The sequence below is a fragment of the Calidris pugnax genome, unplaced genomic scaffold (genome assembly GCF_001431845.1).
Source record: "Calidris pugnax isolate Ruff unplaced genomic scaffold, ASM143184v1 scaffold24, whole genome shotgun sequence".
NCBI lineage: Eukaryota > Metazoa > Chordata > Aves > Charadriiformes > Scolopacidae > Calidris > Calidris pugnax.
In genome coordinates this window covers 684568-700972 of record NW_015090922.1, presented here as the reverse complement: position 1 = coordinate 700972, position 16405 = coordinate 684568, and the positions used below count along the sequence as shown (strand labels likewise).

At 44.2% G+C, this 16405-nt stretch overlaps 1 protein-coding gene across 4 annotated transcripts in view; it reads right to left on the bottom strand.

Moving 5' to 3' along the window:
- Window positions 1-15632, bottom strand: part of LCLAT1 (lysocardiolipin acyltransferase 1) — a 132937-nt gene extending 117305 nt beyond the window's left edge. The window contains exons 1-3 of one of the 4 annotated variants that reach the window (XM_014951034.1): window positions 15250-15632; window positions 14616-14685; window positions 13616-14509 (exon numbers count right to left, since the gene is read on the bottom strand). The gene's annotated coding sequence lies outside the window, so the exon portion shown is untranslated. Of the gene's footprint in view, window positions 1-753; window positions 869-6301; window positions 6451-6584; window positions 6727-13615; window positions 14510-14615; window positions 14686-15249 lie in introns of those variants that run through there. The other 3 variants (XM_014951032.1, XM_014951031.1, XM_014951033.1) reach the window with 3 other exon arrangements.
- Window positions 15633-16405: the final 773 nt, after the last annotated feature.

Here is a 16405-nt window from a genome sequence, read left to right as displayed (position 1 = left end):
TATCTAAAGATACAACCATTTATGAAAAAATAATGAAGTAGGCATACTATAACGAACAGTAGACTCATGCAAGCACTGGAAATAGTGGGTAACTGTCAGGATTTTATTTAAAACTTGGTATTCAAGTGAAAATTTAAACCTGATGTTCCTAATGAAAGAACACACTTCTCTGAGCAAAGCCATAATTTTGGGAAAGACACACCCTTTGTCACTTTCAATGGTTAGAAATAGATGAGTCTGCAAAACATTTCTTGTAAATCAGATCGACACACAAGTATTTTTCTAAGGAAACCCTGGTGCAAAATCAGTAAGCACAATCCTTTTCTAAAACAATCTATCCCTAAAGTTTAGAAAGATCAAACACACCCAGAACATTTCTTTACATTCTGGCAGATCATTAAAATCACAGTAACTAACAGATCTTGATAGCAAATGGAATTGATTAGCTGAACAGGAGCGTGATTGCTGTAAGATTAAGTATTAAAAACTAGAAGAATCTAGTCCTTCTAGCATCTGAACTATAAAATAAAGCATTTGAAAAACTAAGTCAGCTTTCTCACAGTTCTGTGCCCAAACCAGGGCAGTATTACTTTTCTACATCGTTTTCACTAAAGAAACAGTATGTCAAAGCTCAGCTCAGCAGCTCATCTCACATAAAAACATACTGAATTCCATAGAACAGAAATCCACACAACTTTTCTCCCTCTTATGACATTTGTCATCATGTTTCTCTGTGAAAGCATCTCACCTTACCTAGGATCAGGAGAAACGATGTATCTGAAGGGAAGTCTGCTGACAGATTGACTCCCTCAATCTCCAACCACTTTGCCAACTGGAACCTCTCTGGGTTGAGCAAAAACCTTTTATTCTGCATTCGGGTAAAAAGAAGGATAGAAGATTGGTAACAGTTTGGGGGGGTCTTTTTGCTTGTTTTGGTTTTTTGGGGTTTTTTAAAAACTTTTCTAGAAACTGAAACTTAAGCAGTAATTCAGGGAGTTGTAATAGTCACCTGAGAGATTCAATTCAGACTTGTTTCCACTTCTATTTCAGAATAAATACAACATCGAATATCCTCTACACAAAGCTCAACACTCGCTGTACATCTATTTACAATTTCACCTTTCCAACCAAAAACGGTAACTATATCCTGCCTAAAAAAGTAGAAGACGACCAATGAAAACTTGAGTAATCTCCAAAACAACACTTGAGTGGAAGTCTGGACGAAAAGCAAGCATTTCACTCTCTTTTGATGTCGTAACTTAGTTGCTTGATGACTGGAATTTAGAGTTGCTTTCTCAACAGCTACCTTTCAAATTTCAGAAGCACAGCGTGAAGCACTTTCAGTGTTACTTATTACAAAAGGACTACTAGTATCAAAGTCATATTTGAGCCAGTCTACAAACGTTTTTTGCAAATAAATTGTAAAAACACTTCAAAAGCATTAATCAACTTAAAAACACTCATTTCTGCATACATTTTTCTACATAAGTTAAATCACATTAAGAGAACATACTTTTTAAAATATGGCTTGAGCTAATTTTAAACATGGTTGGAAAAGTTTGGCCTACACTGATTAAAATCTATATTTATATGAAAGGAAAATTTAACCACAGAAACTGTGCTCATTTTAGAAAAACAAGCATATCACTGCCAAAGTGCTGTCCTAAGATTAGATTGCTGTCTGACTAAAACATTATAATTACGAGAAACTAAAATGGATTTCTAAATGTTTCAAGATGAAACAGCCATTGGGTAATTTGCAAGATATGCAATTATCTTCCAAATTCAAACACATAATGCTAATACATGACCTGAACAAATGCAGGTTGTAGATCGTTCCTTGTGTGGAGATTGGGAAAAATCAATTTTAAAAATCAATACCAACACGAGGTAAGAGTAACCATAATGAAACCTAAGAGCAAAATTACCAAGTGATGTGGAATTAATTACTCAGGCATAAAGAGTTTTCTTTAAGGAAAAAAAAAAAAATGTTTTGAATCTTTTATCTACTGCTTTTGTCTCTCCAAAAGCTGAACAGAGGATTCTCAACACTTTTATCACTGTTGAAACTGTGTAAGTGGCCACAGAAGGCATTTTGCTCAAACTTTCAGATGTGGCAAGAGGGTAATTCTTACATTCAAACACCAGAGAGGGGCTTCCTAATGTATTTGACAGGTCATACAGCGTATTTACTGTTACTTCACAGTTAACATTTAAATTTGGGTGGAATCATCATCATACTGACCATACAAAAGTTAAAAGGATAAAAAAAGAATACCCATACACTAACCCCACATCTGTATGTTTGTTCCATGTGTAACCATACTAAATTCCAGCTACTTTGAATAGTAAGTTAAATCTTGATCTGCGACAACCATTACCAGTTTGATACAACTAACAGGATTTCAGAAAATCAAAGTAACTCCATCCCTGTTGAAAAATCAGGATTGTGCAAACTTGTCAGTACCTACAGTGCCTGCTATTGTTTGTCTTCGATTTTAGTTTTGGTTATCTTTTGACTCTTCCAACTACAACCACTTCCATCATTTCCACGATTTGGTGAAGGAGTACAAAACAAATCTATCATTCATATATTGAAGCACCCAGGAAATGTGAGCATGTCTGGGGACAGGGTAGTTTATAGGAACACTTCCATGATTCAAACATTAATTTTATAACAGACCAGACCATTTTCAAGAAAAATTAATTCTCCTTCTACAAGCAATGTGCGATGAGCCACATAACTGCTTCATATAGGCTCACCAGGCAGTCTGTACATTTAGCCGTATAGCACCTCTGAAGCTGCCATCAAAAGATAAGTGCAAATAGATACAGACTTCATTCAACCATAAAATATGATTAGATATTAGGAAAATTAGGTATTAGGAAGAAACTCTTTCCTGTGAGGGTGGTGAGGCACTGGAAGAGGTTGCCCAGAGAAGCTGTGGCTGCCCCATCCCTGGAGGGGTTCAAGGCCAGGCTGGATGGGGCTTTGAGCAACCTGATCTGGTGGGAGGTGTCCCTGCCCAGGGCAGGGGGTTGGAACTGGATGATCTTTAAGGTCCCTTCCAACTCAAATACCATTCTACGATTCTATATGCTGGATGCCTTAAAAGCAACAAAACCAACATAAGCTCAAAGAGAAGGCACTTGATACTAAGCAATACCTTTCAGAACAAGTGGAATGAAAGCGATACCTGTTCCCTAAATACCTAAAATAACATCAATAGCATGTGTTACACCACAGGATGCCCCCCAAAAAACCCAAACCTCAACAGTCACGGGAATTTTAACATCACAGTTGCAAGTCTTGGAAAGGCATGTTTAAAAGCAGCGAGATGAAAGAAATAGTTTTGTTTCAAGGAATCCCGAGGGGACGAGGGAAGGAGGGGCAGAGAAACAAACACCAAAAAACCGACAAAAACATAAGCCTGATGCAAGATTAAAGGCAAATTCATTTTCTCAAACTCATGAAAGGATAGTGGGTGAACCTAGTGGAGCAATTAATTTTGTATTGACGAGTAAAGACTCCCTCAGTTTTAAACCTCTAGGCATGTAAGAAACACTAATACAAACGTGAAATTCAGTAAATAAAGTTTATTATAGCAAAACAAGCTCACAAGCAAACTAGTTCAGCTAAGAGAAAACGACTAGAGAAAAGAGGAGATATTCTGTCTCTATTTCAAGAAGTCTGCTAACATTGCTGTCTCACATCTCACTGTGCCCAGCAGCAGCAACAGTGGACTTTATGACACAGAATGGTCTTCAGGAACAATTTACTTTTTGGCCAGGTCAACAAAAAGTCACATAAAACCAAACTGTGAGCCTTTGCACACACTCAGCAGGGACCTCTTGCAAAATGTCAACTCTCCAAAGGTTCCATTTTCACCTCTCTTAGCTCTGAGTGCTGACCAAACAACACAAGTGTGCCATAGACAAGCCAGCTCTCCTCAGTCCATAGCTAATAAAACATTAAAGCAGATTATGGAACTCAATACCAGATACTGAACATGAGGATCCTTCTCCATGTGTTCTCAGCACCACAACCTGAAGAAACAAGGGAGCAAGAAAGGAACAACCTTAAACAAGCCTGTAAGTGGAGAACAGGAAAATAAAATTAGGGAAAAAAAAGAAAGACGAAAACAAAGGTTGTTTATACCAGACAACTAGGTAGGAGGAAAGCATAAACTGAGACACAGACCCTGCATGTCCCAAGAAGCTGGAATAAGCAGCCAATGAAAGGAAAAGGTGCGTTTTGGCAAAGCAGACGTGGGAGGAATGAGGGGCAGCAGCACACTGAAGGAGAAGTGACAGGAAAGAAAGGACAAAAATGCAACTGTCTAAACAAAAATTAAGAGATAGAAACTCTACAGGGAGAAGTCTTGGACAGAATCAAATAGAAAGCCAGCAGAAGGACAAGAGGGTTTGCACCTGAGACAGTTCATGTGATTAAGAATCTAGCCTGGCATTATTAAAAACAGCTGCTGAAGAAGTAGAGACTGCAGAAAAGATGAGACATGACAGCCTGCCACCTGGGCAACTGGAGAAAGGATTTGCTGGATCAAGTAACCCTAACACCGCTAAAACCCCAGGTGGATGTGAAGATGATGCCTCATTACACTTCCAATTTTCTTTTCAGATTGCTTTTGTGAGGAGCAGGGAACTCCATGAAAGCAAAATTCATTAGGACTGAGGAGTTGGAACATATCAGAATCAAGGTTTCTCTGTGCAACTTGAGTTTGGCTTTCACAGTAGGATACAATATTATTTTTATTTCAAGATTCCAGCCTCACTGAGTACACATGGCAAACCAGCCCCTGAGGTCTAAATAAGGCTTTGTAAAAGTCTTCCCTTTTTAGCACAGAAGCTCTTTGGCAAGAAGTGAATGGAGAAAAGACTCTGGAAAGATGGGAAAGTTCCTTCACAGACTTACATCCCTTCACTCTTTACCACATATTCCCTACACATGGCTGACTTCTCCTTTTTTGATCCAAACTCCTCAGAAGTTTTAAGTGTAGTCCTTATTTTCAGAATGACCAATTTGAGATTTGGTTTCTCGAGGTAGTTTCACATTATACTTAACCCACTGCTGGTTTACATTAGTACAGGAGGAGAAACAGCTTTCATTTGTATCAGATCAAACACTCATTAGAATAGGTTCCATGTGACAGACATCCCCGTAAAACTGTTAGATCAACTGTCCCTGCAACCATCCAACCACTAAATCCACTACAAAGAGAGCAGCAGTAACCCATGGCCAGTGATGGCAAAGGAGAGAGACCACACTTTTCAGCTGCAGCCCACACATCGACCAAACTATGTCTTCACGCTGTTAAACTGTACCTCAATTACCTGTTAAACTGTACCTTAATTACCTGAGGAGCCAGATAGCACAGCTGCCAGTAAAGGTTTACATTCAGAGTATTAGATAATACTATAAAATCTGATTACAAAGTCAACCAACTCATTTCAGATTTCTGTACTCAATTTAAGACATATTTTGGCTTTTCTCCTTTTTTTTTATCCTAGGTTCCTCATTTGTAAAGTAAGAAGGTCGGGGGGGGGTGGGGAAAGCCCATCTGTTAATCTCTCTGTGTTACAGCAGAAGTTTGTGCTTGAGAAATGTTAAAGTACTGCTGTGGTAACCACTACTAAAAAGTCCAGAGGCTCAAAAGCAGAGAGCGGGTGGTGTCTTCAAAACAAGAGACAGGGAGCATGAAGCAAATGGGATATGGCAATACTTAGCAATCAATAAGAAAAATATGCTACCTACTATGTGAGCAGAGTCCACTTCGTGCACAAGTGAAGATTTAAAAAAAGTCTAGTGACTCCCAGGTACTGTATCACAGCGAATACGAGCAAGCACCAATGTGAAGCTGCAAGCATAGTTTAATTCTAGTATTTATTTAAGGTATGCAGCTTTCTGCTGCCACAGTTACGTTCCAAACAGCCTGGTTGTGAAACGTTACATGCCTTGGTCCGACACTCACCCTAAACTTCTTACACAAGAGACCATTCAGGTCAAAGTTTAGCTTTGCCAGAGGGCAAATCTAGCCCAGACAGCCCCGTACACGCCAATACCAACGGGAGAAGTGACGACAGGCACAGCAAACAGGGAAAACCACCCAGCTACAGCTGGCGAGGGCTGACCAACTCCTGTGTATGTGCGAGTCATAATAAGAGGCTCTGCTTTTTCCAAAAGACAGGATACTAAGGATGGGATTATAGCAACAAGCCGCAGTTTATTCCTCTAGATGTAATAAAACCATCAGTACTGAAACCAAGGTTTGGGGTAACGTACACGTTCCACACACACTGAGCGTGTCCCCAGGCCAGCTCAAGCGCTCTCCTCCAGCGGCTCCTCCTCTGGCATCGCCGCGGCTCCCGGCCCTCCTACAGCGCGCCGACCATGCCTGGGGAGAGACGGGAGGCGGGTCAGAGCCTCCTTGGCTAGAAAAACAACCGGCAAGGCCCGGTCAGAGGCGGAGACCCGGAGCGGCCGGTCAGCCCCGCCGCGCCGCAGGGGTCGGCCCACAGCCCAGCACCCGCCGAGGGACCACCCTTACCCCCCCGCCCGCCCTCACCTGAGACGGGGCAGCGCCGCGGCGGAAGGAGGCTCGGCTCCGCTCCGCGCTCAGGGAGCCACCGCCTCGGGAAGCGCGGCCGCGCCAGCGCCCAGCGTCGCCAGGGCCGCCGCCATGTTCCCGCTGCCACCGGCGACCTCTGACCCCCCCAATCACTTCCGGTCACGGCTGTCAAGCCGTTGCCATGGCAGCGCTACGGGCCCCGGCCGCCCTTAAAGGGACAACAGCCACTTCAGGCCCCTCCATCTTGCACCCCCACACTCGCTCCTTACACACTCACTCCTTACACGCGTGGGTGTGACAGGCCCTAGGGAGCCACCAGGTGGCTGAGGGAGCTCTAGGCTCCGGGGAGTGGCAGGCACCATCCCACTCAGGGGCACCCCACAGCCCTGGGGCCCAGCCCCGCTGCCCTCGGCCTCCTCTCCCCCAAAGGCCCAGTTCACCCTGCTGGTCCCCGGCCTGGAGTTTGAGCCCGGGCTCGCCTCAAAAGCGGGTTCCAGCTGGGCATTTTAGGGTATGCAGGGCCCCGCTGCCGCTCCCATGGGGTCGCAGGTGGGAGAGGATGGCCTGGGAGGAAAAAGCATTCGTCTCAATTTAGTTATTAGCAAAAAAGGGACGGTGATTCATCAGCCCAACAGAGCTGCACGGAGGGGAAAAACCCTACTACTGTTAGCTGTGGATTTTGTCATAAAATAGCCCGTTGAGTGTGAGAGAAGCGGAAAATGATTGTGGCACGGTTTCCACTGCCGTGAGGAGATGGTTTCTCTTAACTTTCTCTGAAACTGGCAATATTTTAAGCTTTTATTGCGCCATGCTTTACTGCTGCTCACTGTTGACGCGGTTAACCTTTTTATACTCTTTCCACATATATGATTTATAAGGTAAACAAATCTGGTGAAACCCCCAGTCCAAGAAGGAAAACTCCAGGAGGTTTTAAGTAAGGTTTTATGCCTGTGTAAAACCAAAGTGAGCCCATGCCCGGCTGACTAGAGCTGCTGGATCAGGACCAGAGCGACCCGGGATCTCTTTCTGACCCCACAACAATTTCACATGCACAGCTGAATGTGCCCCTCTGCAAAATTCCTGCAAAATACAAATCCCAGGGCAAAACCTGATCCGTACCCATTTAGGGACATATTGCCCCACAGCCACTCCTCTGGTAGGATCCCTCTTCTCAACTGGAGTTAGTTTTGAGGACAACACCAGCTCTTCTGAAGTGCCTACCGTCATTCAGTGACCATTCATTGCCTTGACAAGCACAGCGATGAGATGAGAATCATTTATAAATTTGGTCAGTACTTGGAATAAAAAAAAAATTATGGAATGATGCTTCTCATCCTAAAAGTCATAAAAATGTTGGAAATTCCATCGTCATCCCTTTTTCAGGAGTTTCGTTTGCTCGTTCATCCTGGAGACGTAAGGTCTAAGGGGGGAACTTAGTTGTTGCCTTCCTCTGGTGGAAGGTTATTGAGAAAGTGAAGCCAGACCCTTTTTAGAGAAGCACAGCAAACAGATGAGAGGCCTCAGTCCCGTGTTTTGGCAAGAAACATCCCAATTAGACGTTAAGAAGGAATTCTTCAAAATGAGGATGGTCAAGCACTGGAACGGGCTTTCCAAAGACCTTGTGCAGTCTCAAAACTGACCTGGACAAGGTCTTAAGTAGAGATACTAATAGCATCCCAAATCCTTCAAAATGTCTTAGCTGAAGAGATGAAGACAACTCCCTAGCAAATTCCACTGCCTCTTGTGTCAGGAGGCTGTTTGTTGAGTGATTGAGTTCACCTGGCTTGTGCTAACTCTAAAAGAGGCATTTAGTCAGACTTACAACTTACAGCTCCAAAAGGTGACCAATTCCATCTTAAAAGGGATATCGAAGGCAGCTCAGCACGTGGGGAGCTGAAATGGCTGACTTTGGTAGCACTCTTACTGATCAGATAGATAAAGTTGGGCAAAATGAATCCTCACTGGTGCCTCCTGAAAATAAGGACAAGAGGAAGGCAAACTGCAAAATTTCAAGTACCTAAGCGCAAGAGCTTAGAATGAAAGAAATAACACAGGCAGAATGGCTCCAAGGGGAACACGTGTCCTGCCTGTCAGCCATTGACTCGTGGCCAGGCTCCTGGCCAGCCTCAAAAGTTTGAATAGGACCGGGGCATCTGCAGCAATGATATCTACAAAAGTCCTCCTGGTACAACCCTGGAATGCTAAATGGAAAGCAGTCCCTAAATTATTGCACTGCTGTTGTCCAGGAAGGTGAGAGAGGTGAAACTGCAGTCATACCTACGTGTGGCTTTTGGTAATTGTAATGCAGGGGAGTCACGGCTTCTTAGTTTCATAAACTGGTAATGGGCAAAAATGCATATGGTTAATAGACTCTCAGGTTGAAGCTCTCTGTGTGGAAAAAATCCGTGCTAAAACGGATTAATAAAATCTTGAAGAAGATTTTGTAGCTAAGTAAGGAGCTTTGGCACTCTAGTGTGTATCTCTGAGCAGTAAAGCACCGGTCAGAACCTTACTGCAGCCCCTCTGCCAGTTCCAGGGCAAATCACTTCACTCTCCCTACTGGTGTAGTAGCAATAATGATGCTTTCTCCTTGCTGAGAGTGCTGTCAGGAGATAATAATCAAAGTTTGTAATTTGATTAGGAAATGTGAAACACCATACAGCTCTCCTTCTTACAATGCCAACACCTGGCTATACAAACTTCCAGTTAAGATATTTATTTATTACTGTGGAGAAAGCAATTTGCTAAGACAAATAATAATGAGTAATTGTATTTCTGTTTTCCTCAAGGACCCCAAACCAGTTCTGTACTGTTTGTAGAGAAATCATTTTGTCTATCACATTGACATGCAGCCAGTTGAAGAAGAACATGACATCTTTTCAACCATTCCCCATGGCACTCTATTAGAAAATACAAAGGAGAATTTAATTTTCAATTGCAACTACACGGGCAAAGTAGATAAGCACCTTGTGCTTTACAATCACATACTTAACGCTGAACTTGCGTGAGGTGAGTTTGTGTAACCGTTTTGTTAGAAAGCAAAAAGTCTGCTCAAGAAAAATACAGGCATTCATAATGCCCCTACAGTTTTTGTGAAAGTGGAAAGTACAATTTCTACAGCCAAAGACAACAGTGAGGGGAAGAAAAGAATGTTCAGTATTCAGCAAAAAGGAAGAATCCGGCTGACTGGAAATGTATGTGCATTTCAGAAGGCTTTGTTAAAATAATATTAAGGTACTGGCTTTACCTCCACAAAAATAATGCTATTTGAAGCTGAAGTCAAGCTTTCGACATGTTTAAAATAAAACAATATCGATTTAACTTAGCCACAAAAGAAGACCTGTGGGGAAAGCTGGAAGCAGTGAGGCCTGATTTCCAACAAACTCGCTCCCTGTGTCCCTCAGCCCACCTCCATCCCCACTGCATTAATTCTGTCTCCTCCCCACACCACGGACAACAACCCCATGGAGCAAGAAGCAGTAGGTATGGGCTGGCCAGTGGGTACCAGCTGCCAAGAGGAACAATAATGTTTGATCAGGAGGGGCACAGATTTTAGTTCTTGCTCCTCCAGCATGTTGTCTGTATTAACAGATCTTGTAGGGACATGGTTGTTTCTGAGACTACCGCCCTTCCATCAAATTTGAGTTAAATTCAGTGAAAAGGTTCAAAAGCTATTGGAGGGGGGACTTGCAGCCAGACTGAAAGCCAGCATGGCCACATGAGCAACATTCATGGGGAAAAGAGGTCGAAAAAATAAAGAGTTGACTACAGTGGGGGGGGGGGGGGGGGAGGGAAAAATGAAAAATTTTTTTGAAGGGGGGTGCTCTGGGGGTGGGAGGTGAGGATGGGTCCTGGCAGGGTGACCTGCACGGCGGGAGGCTGGATGACGACGCGGGAGGCCTCACACTGCCTGACACAGGGCTCGTTGCAGCTGTTGGCCAGCGGGGTGGGTCCGCAGGGGCGGCAGAGGTCGTAGCAGGCCATGTGTGTGGTGTGGAGGGTCCCTGGAAAAAAAAAAATGGAGGGCGCGGCGGGGGGGGGGGGGGGGGGGCAGGATCAATGAAAACTTTTTTGGAAGGGGGTGAAATTAAAAATGATTCAGACTTTCTAGTTGTGCTAACACCTGAGAAATAGAAAGTGAAAACAGGAAGTGAGACGAGCTACCATCCTTCCAGTGACAGGGCTTGGAAATGTATGGAATGAAGAATTTAAGATGTTGATAGTAACACATGAAAAGGGTTTTTTTTGGGGTTTTTTTTGCTGTAGCTGGGGTAGCCGTTACCAAATGTCTTAAGATTTGCAGTGGGACACTTCCATCCATCTGTGTTGGCATAGCTCACCTGGATGACAAGTGGCATCATGAAGCTCATAACAAGCTGCTAAGAGAGGGGAGACAAGAGGGGAAAGCATTTGAAACTGGTGTCACTAGCAACAGCAGTGTGCCTAAAACATTTTTGTTTTTAATCACTGTTGCTTAGTTCTGCATTTTACTCATAGACTAAGTCCCCTTGGGGGCTATATCTGAGCTGAAGGAAATGATAGACCATGTGGCACTCAAAAGGAAAGAAAAGATAAGCAATATGGAAAATATCTTTAAGTAACCAGTCACACCCCCCTAGAACTGCCAAAAATCAGCAGAAAGAAAACTCATGTTCTCCTGTTCCTTGCGAAAGCCTCAGTCACTTGAATGAGAAGACTCTATAGGAGCTCTTTTTGCTAAATGGTCTGGGCTGTGCTTGCATCAAAAGGTTTTCAAATTGTGACCCACAAGCTACTTATGGGCCTGCTGTTCACATGGCTATTTCCACCTCCTAGGTCACACCAGAATGTGTTAAATGCTTTCCTAATGGTCCTATACCATGTAAACAATTGCAGAATTAGCCCCAGAGATGTTATAAAATGGTAAATTGAGGAAGTGGGAAGAGAAGGAAAGGATTATGTGACAGAAAGGGAAAGATACAAGGGATCCTGAATGCAAGAGGTGGGAGGTCATGAGATGCTCTCCCCAAAGACCTCCGCCCCAGAGAGCAGTGTAGGTACCATCATCATATCCTCTGCTGTGTTTGCTCCTAAAACCCTTTAGGATGGCTCTGCCCTAATCCCTGGACTCTGCCCTCACACTCCTCATGGAGCACATTTGCCAAAACTGCAGTACTCCACATCCATCTGGATTTTTCCTCTCTCTTGGGTTTTCTAAGCAAATTTCACTGCCTGTGAGACGAGCTGAGTTACTTGATGTCTGGATCATTCACCTTCTCGCCTTCATTTTCCTGCTTTTCTGGAGGGTTCAAGATAAGGATATGACAAGCCCACGTAAGGATTTTCACCTCTCCATCTGCTTGCAAAGTTAAGCAGATATCTGAGCCCACATACCCTCTTAGGTGTGGAAATTTGCTAACTGTTCATAACATGCCTAAGCTGCACTTGTTAGATTTTTTCTTTCAGAAACAGCAGAAGTAGAGAAGGGGCCTTGACTCCAAGGGTATCAGCACAGCAGTGAGTAGAGATTACCGTCACCAAATCAAAACAGGGGAGGCAGTGACAGCATGGAAAGCTCGCACTGATTTAAGCTGGTATAATATTTCTGGTGCCAGTAAGGTAGGTGTATATCTCTGGAGACAGACTAAGCTCATTCTTACGCACAGCCCCACGAACAGCAAACAATAAAGGCCACTGTTTACTGCCCTACAAATATAGTAACTGGCACGGGTGATATAATGGATTTAGCTGATTTGGGAAACACTGTGAGTTTAAATGTTTTTGCTATCAAATTCAAAAGGCATCTGCAGGTATAACCATGAAAGGCAATTCAATAAATTACTGGGTTTTTTAAACTCCCCAAAGCTAAATAGAAGATGGATTTAATTCAGAAATGTTTATTTGATTTAGTTGCTGTTTGGTTCACAGGAGACTCCCTGCAGGGGCAATAAAACCCAAGGCTGCCTTTTTTATAGTGCAAAGATTTTACACTGCAGTCCTCTCCAGTCTTTTTAAACATGCCCCTCTCTTGTTTCAAATACTAAGAAATTCCATTCATCATGACTCAGAAATTTCAGAGATGGAAACAATCTATTAAGCCCTACGATCCATCTCCTGAGCAGTGCAGAATTGCTCCCCATAGTGCATTCGTATTTTTAATATTTTGCCCATCAAGTTTATAAGGTCACATTACCGAAGTGTTTTAAATCACATTTCGTGTTTGTGTAAACAAATACGTGGTTGTTGCATTTTGGTGTAATTGCTGTTACAGATGTACTGGAGAAAGGAGGCAAGCAGTAGCCAGGATAAATGGCAGGTGTCAGTATCAGCAGGGGGGTGTTTTGGTGTTAAATGTGATCAATGCTGTGCACAGTAGGCTTTCAGCTATTCCTCTTCGGAGAACGGTCATTCTAATGTCAGTCATTAGCAATTTGCTGTTGGTCACTTGGGAACAGCATGTTTCCTACAAATTGCTTCTATTAGTCACCAGTTCTTGTCTAAATAATTGGCTATGAGTGAGAGAGAGAGCGCCTGTGTGAGACACGAGTTAACAGGATGGCAGAATGTATGGGTACATTGTTATAAGACACATACTTTACATTTTTTGAATGCCAAAAAATAGTGGAATGGGCTCAGAGCTCTCTAACGCTGGGGTCAGGCTGGAGCTGCTCCACCGGAGTCCAACGGAGCTGTTTGAAAAGCCAAGGCTAATGTACATGAGATCAGTATCTGGCAGCAACACAGCAGTAAATTTGCTTGTCTCTGAAATGCAGTCACCTCTGGCATGAAACCTGGCAGCTGTTTCACATAAATTGGTGAGGATGTGGCCCGATATCCTTCAGGAAAGGAGGAAGAGAAAGAGGAGGAAGAGCATGGAGGAGTCTCACTAGTTTGCACTCTTCAGATTCCTGTCGCCAGCTCGTTTAGTGAAAGATCCTACACTGTGTTGTTAGTTTAAGTACCTGCTGTTTTGACAGCCTTTTATCTCACTGAAAATAGGTGTTTTGGCATGACAGCAAATAAAGGGAACAAAAAAAAATGTAACTTACCTACTAAAAAGAAAAACGTTGTGGCGGAGAAAGCAGGTCACAGTCAGTAGCACATCAGCATTCAGCTATGTCATCCCCATCAGGAGCTTCGGTCTTCCCACCATCACATCTGAGTACATTCTACTTTAGGATAATAAATGGCTGCTCTTACCGTCCTACTATACTTGGTTTGTGAAAGCTTAGTCTGAGAGAGTATGAGGGTAAAAGATTAAAAATGTCCTCCTGATAAAACTCATGTCATAGTTATAAAGAAATATGTAAGTTTTTTGTTGATGGGGTGCTTCAGAGATGACAGAAAAGGGGGCTTTGAGACCATACAAGTTATTCTGAAGCCTCTGAAAACTTATATTGGGGCTATAATGCAGGCATGTCCCACAGAGGTGTGGAGAGAGAAGCAGCAGGACCTTTGAATCCAAAGCTGCCCATCTCTGGAGGGATGTAGAGGGGACTGGATGGTTATTCCCCAAGGGCTGGGTAGGAGCCTGAGGGGGGATACTGGGAAACCAGAGCTTAATTATTGCTGTGGTGGGGAGGAGGCAGCAGCACTGGGACAATGGATGGGGGTCAGAGAGGGGACAGAGGAGCCAGCCTTACGTAAGCTATTTCTCCAAGTTACACAACGGAGAGTAGTAATAACACTAATGCACTTTTATAATGCATTCCTAGGGAGATTTAAAATGCTTTGAAAAGGTAAGTAAATATTATATCATAAGGTGGCAGAGAACCCGGAGCAATGAGGAAATAAGTGGCTTCCTTGTAACTGTAGGGAGAGGCAGAAGTGTGGTGGAGAGCAGAAGGAAGGTCTTTGAAGCCCTCTGAGCACTTGGTCAGAGCCTCTCTAGTGCCCGGTCTGCTGGACAGGAGAAAGGCTGGCAGGTTAGGAAGAAATTTTCCCTAAATCAGGAAACAAATCAGAACAGAGAAGCACATTTTTCAAGATGGGAAAAGAGATTTGGTGAAAACAACAGAGAAGCATTTTGGGTTCCCAGGATTTTATTACCTTTTCTAGTGTGAGCCAAAGGATCCTGTCCAAGTTTCCAGAGATTATTCCTCACCGGAAAAGCAAAGCCCTAATAAAGGACATAGCAATTGCACAGTAAAAACAACAACAATAATAAAAAGATGGCTTTTGTTTAATCACCTGGAGAGGTCCGGTGTGATGCAAATAAAACAGGGGATAACAAGCTCCAGGAGACTGATCACATCTACAGGAGCTTGTCAGACCAAGGCAGCAAAGTGAGACCAAGTGAGGTGCTGGTGGGGAGCAGTATCACGCACCTTCCTGTGGTCTTTGTGGTCAAGCTGCTGTTTGTCATCAGCACCGGTGACCCTCAGGAGTTTTCTGTCCTCCCAAACAACTGTTCAAACCACTTGTTGGTTTCCCAGTGATAACAAACCCTCCAGTACTCCTTATTACCTCCCCAGGCTGGACTGGTTCCTTCAGGGTTACCACCGGGGGAGCAACCCAACCTTGGAAGGAATCACTGGATGCATTGGGACCTCCATACTGAGGAGGATGTGTCCTGGGCCTTCCAGAACATCTGCCTCCTGCAATGAGGAGTGTTGCCATCACCTGGCTCGTCCCTGTGGAATTGCTACACACAGAGAACAGCCCCTGGTTGCCATTTACTTACAGCTGGACTTAACAGCTCTTAATCCATTCCAGCTCCTCTGCCTCCACTCATTGGGTGCAGCTGCCCTCGCTCCACCTGGGCCATTTGTTGTCCCTGGGCAGGCAGAAGGTCTCCCTGCCTGCAGGGACAAGTCACTCAGGAGAAGGTTGTCCTTTAGCTGGGGAAATCAGATTATGTGGTTCGGGACTCTTCCTGCAAGACAGAAATTGAGCCTTCCATCAAAAACGCAGCTCTCACTGCCCCTGGAGTGAAATGAGAGCTCAGCTGTGCAGGCAGAGGTAACATTGCACGGATCTGTAGGACTAGTCCTGCGGATTTTGTGCTAGTTTGGATTTCATGGATTTATGGAAAAAATGTACGTCCTGTCATATGAAATGCAGTAACTAATCACAGAATCATAGAATGGTTTGGGTTGGAAGGCACCTTAAAGATCATCCAGTTTCAACCCCCCTGCCATGGACAGGGACACCTCCCACCAGACCAGGTTGCTCAAAGCCCCATCCAGCCTGGCCTTGAACCCCTCCAGGGATGGGGCAGCCACAGCTTCTCTGGGCAACTTGTTCCAGTGTCTCACCACCCTCACAGGAAAGAATTTCTTCCTACGATCTAATCTACTAATAATAAATAATGACCTGCATTTCTCCAACTGCAACATTCAGCAACCATTTGTGATTGCAGGGTTCTAACAGGTCAGTGAGCAGCCAGGTGCTGCTCCCATTTTTTGGGGGGCGGGGGGGGCACTGGGAGGGCACCTAAAGCACTGGACCACAGCTGAAGATTGCTTCCTTTTCCAGAAGGGGTGGTGCATGGCCTCCTCTCCTATTATAATCCCTCCATGGGCAATACTACTGCCAGGAAGAGCCATAATCTCCCCTGGGTGGGGGGGAACAGCACGAGGGGAACATTTCCAGATCACCTTCCCTGGCTCACTCCTCAAACAGCCTTATCCATGGGTTTGGAGAAAGGTAGAAAACCACCAGCCGTTGCTGCTGAAAAGGCTGTGCCTGTGGCTGCCAGGAAGAATTTGGCCAAGATTACATGAAATCCAGTGCTGTTTGGTCAGTCTCAAGCTGACGTTCTCCTCTGCTCTGGCCCATCGTGGACAGGATCCAGCGTTCTGGACGAAGGCAAAGGCAGCAGCCAAGGCTGGCACGGA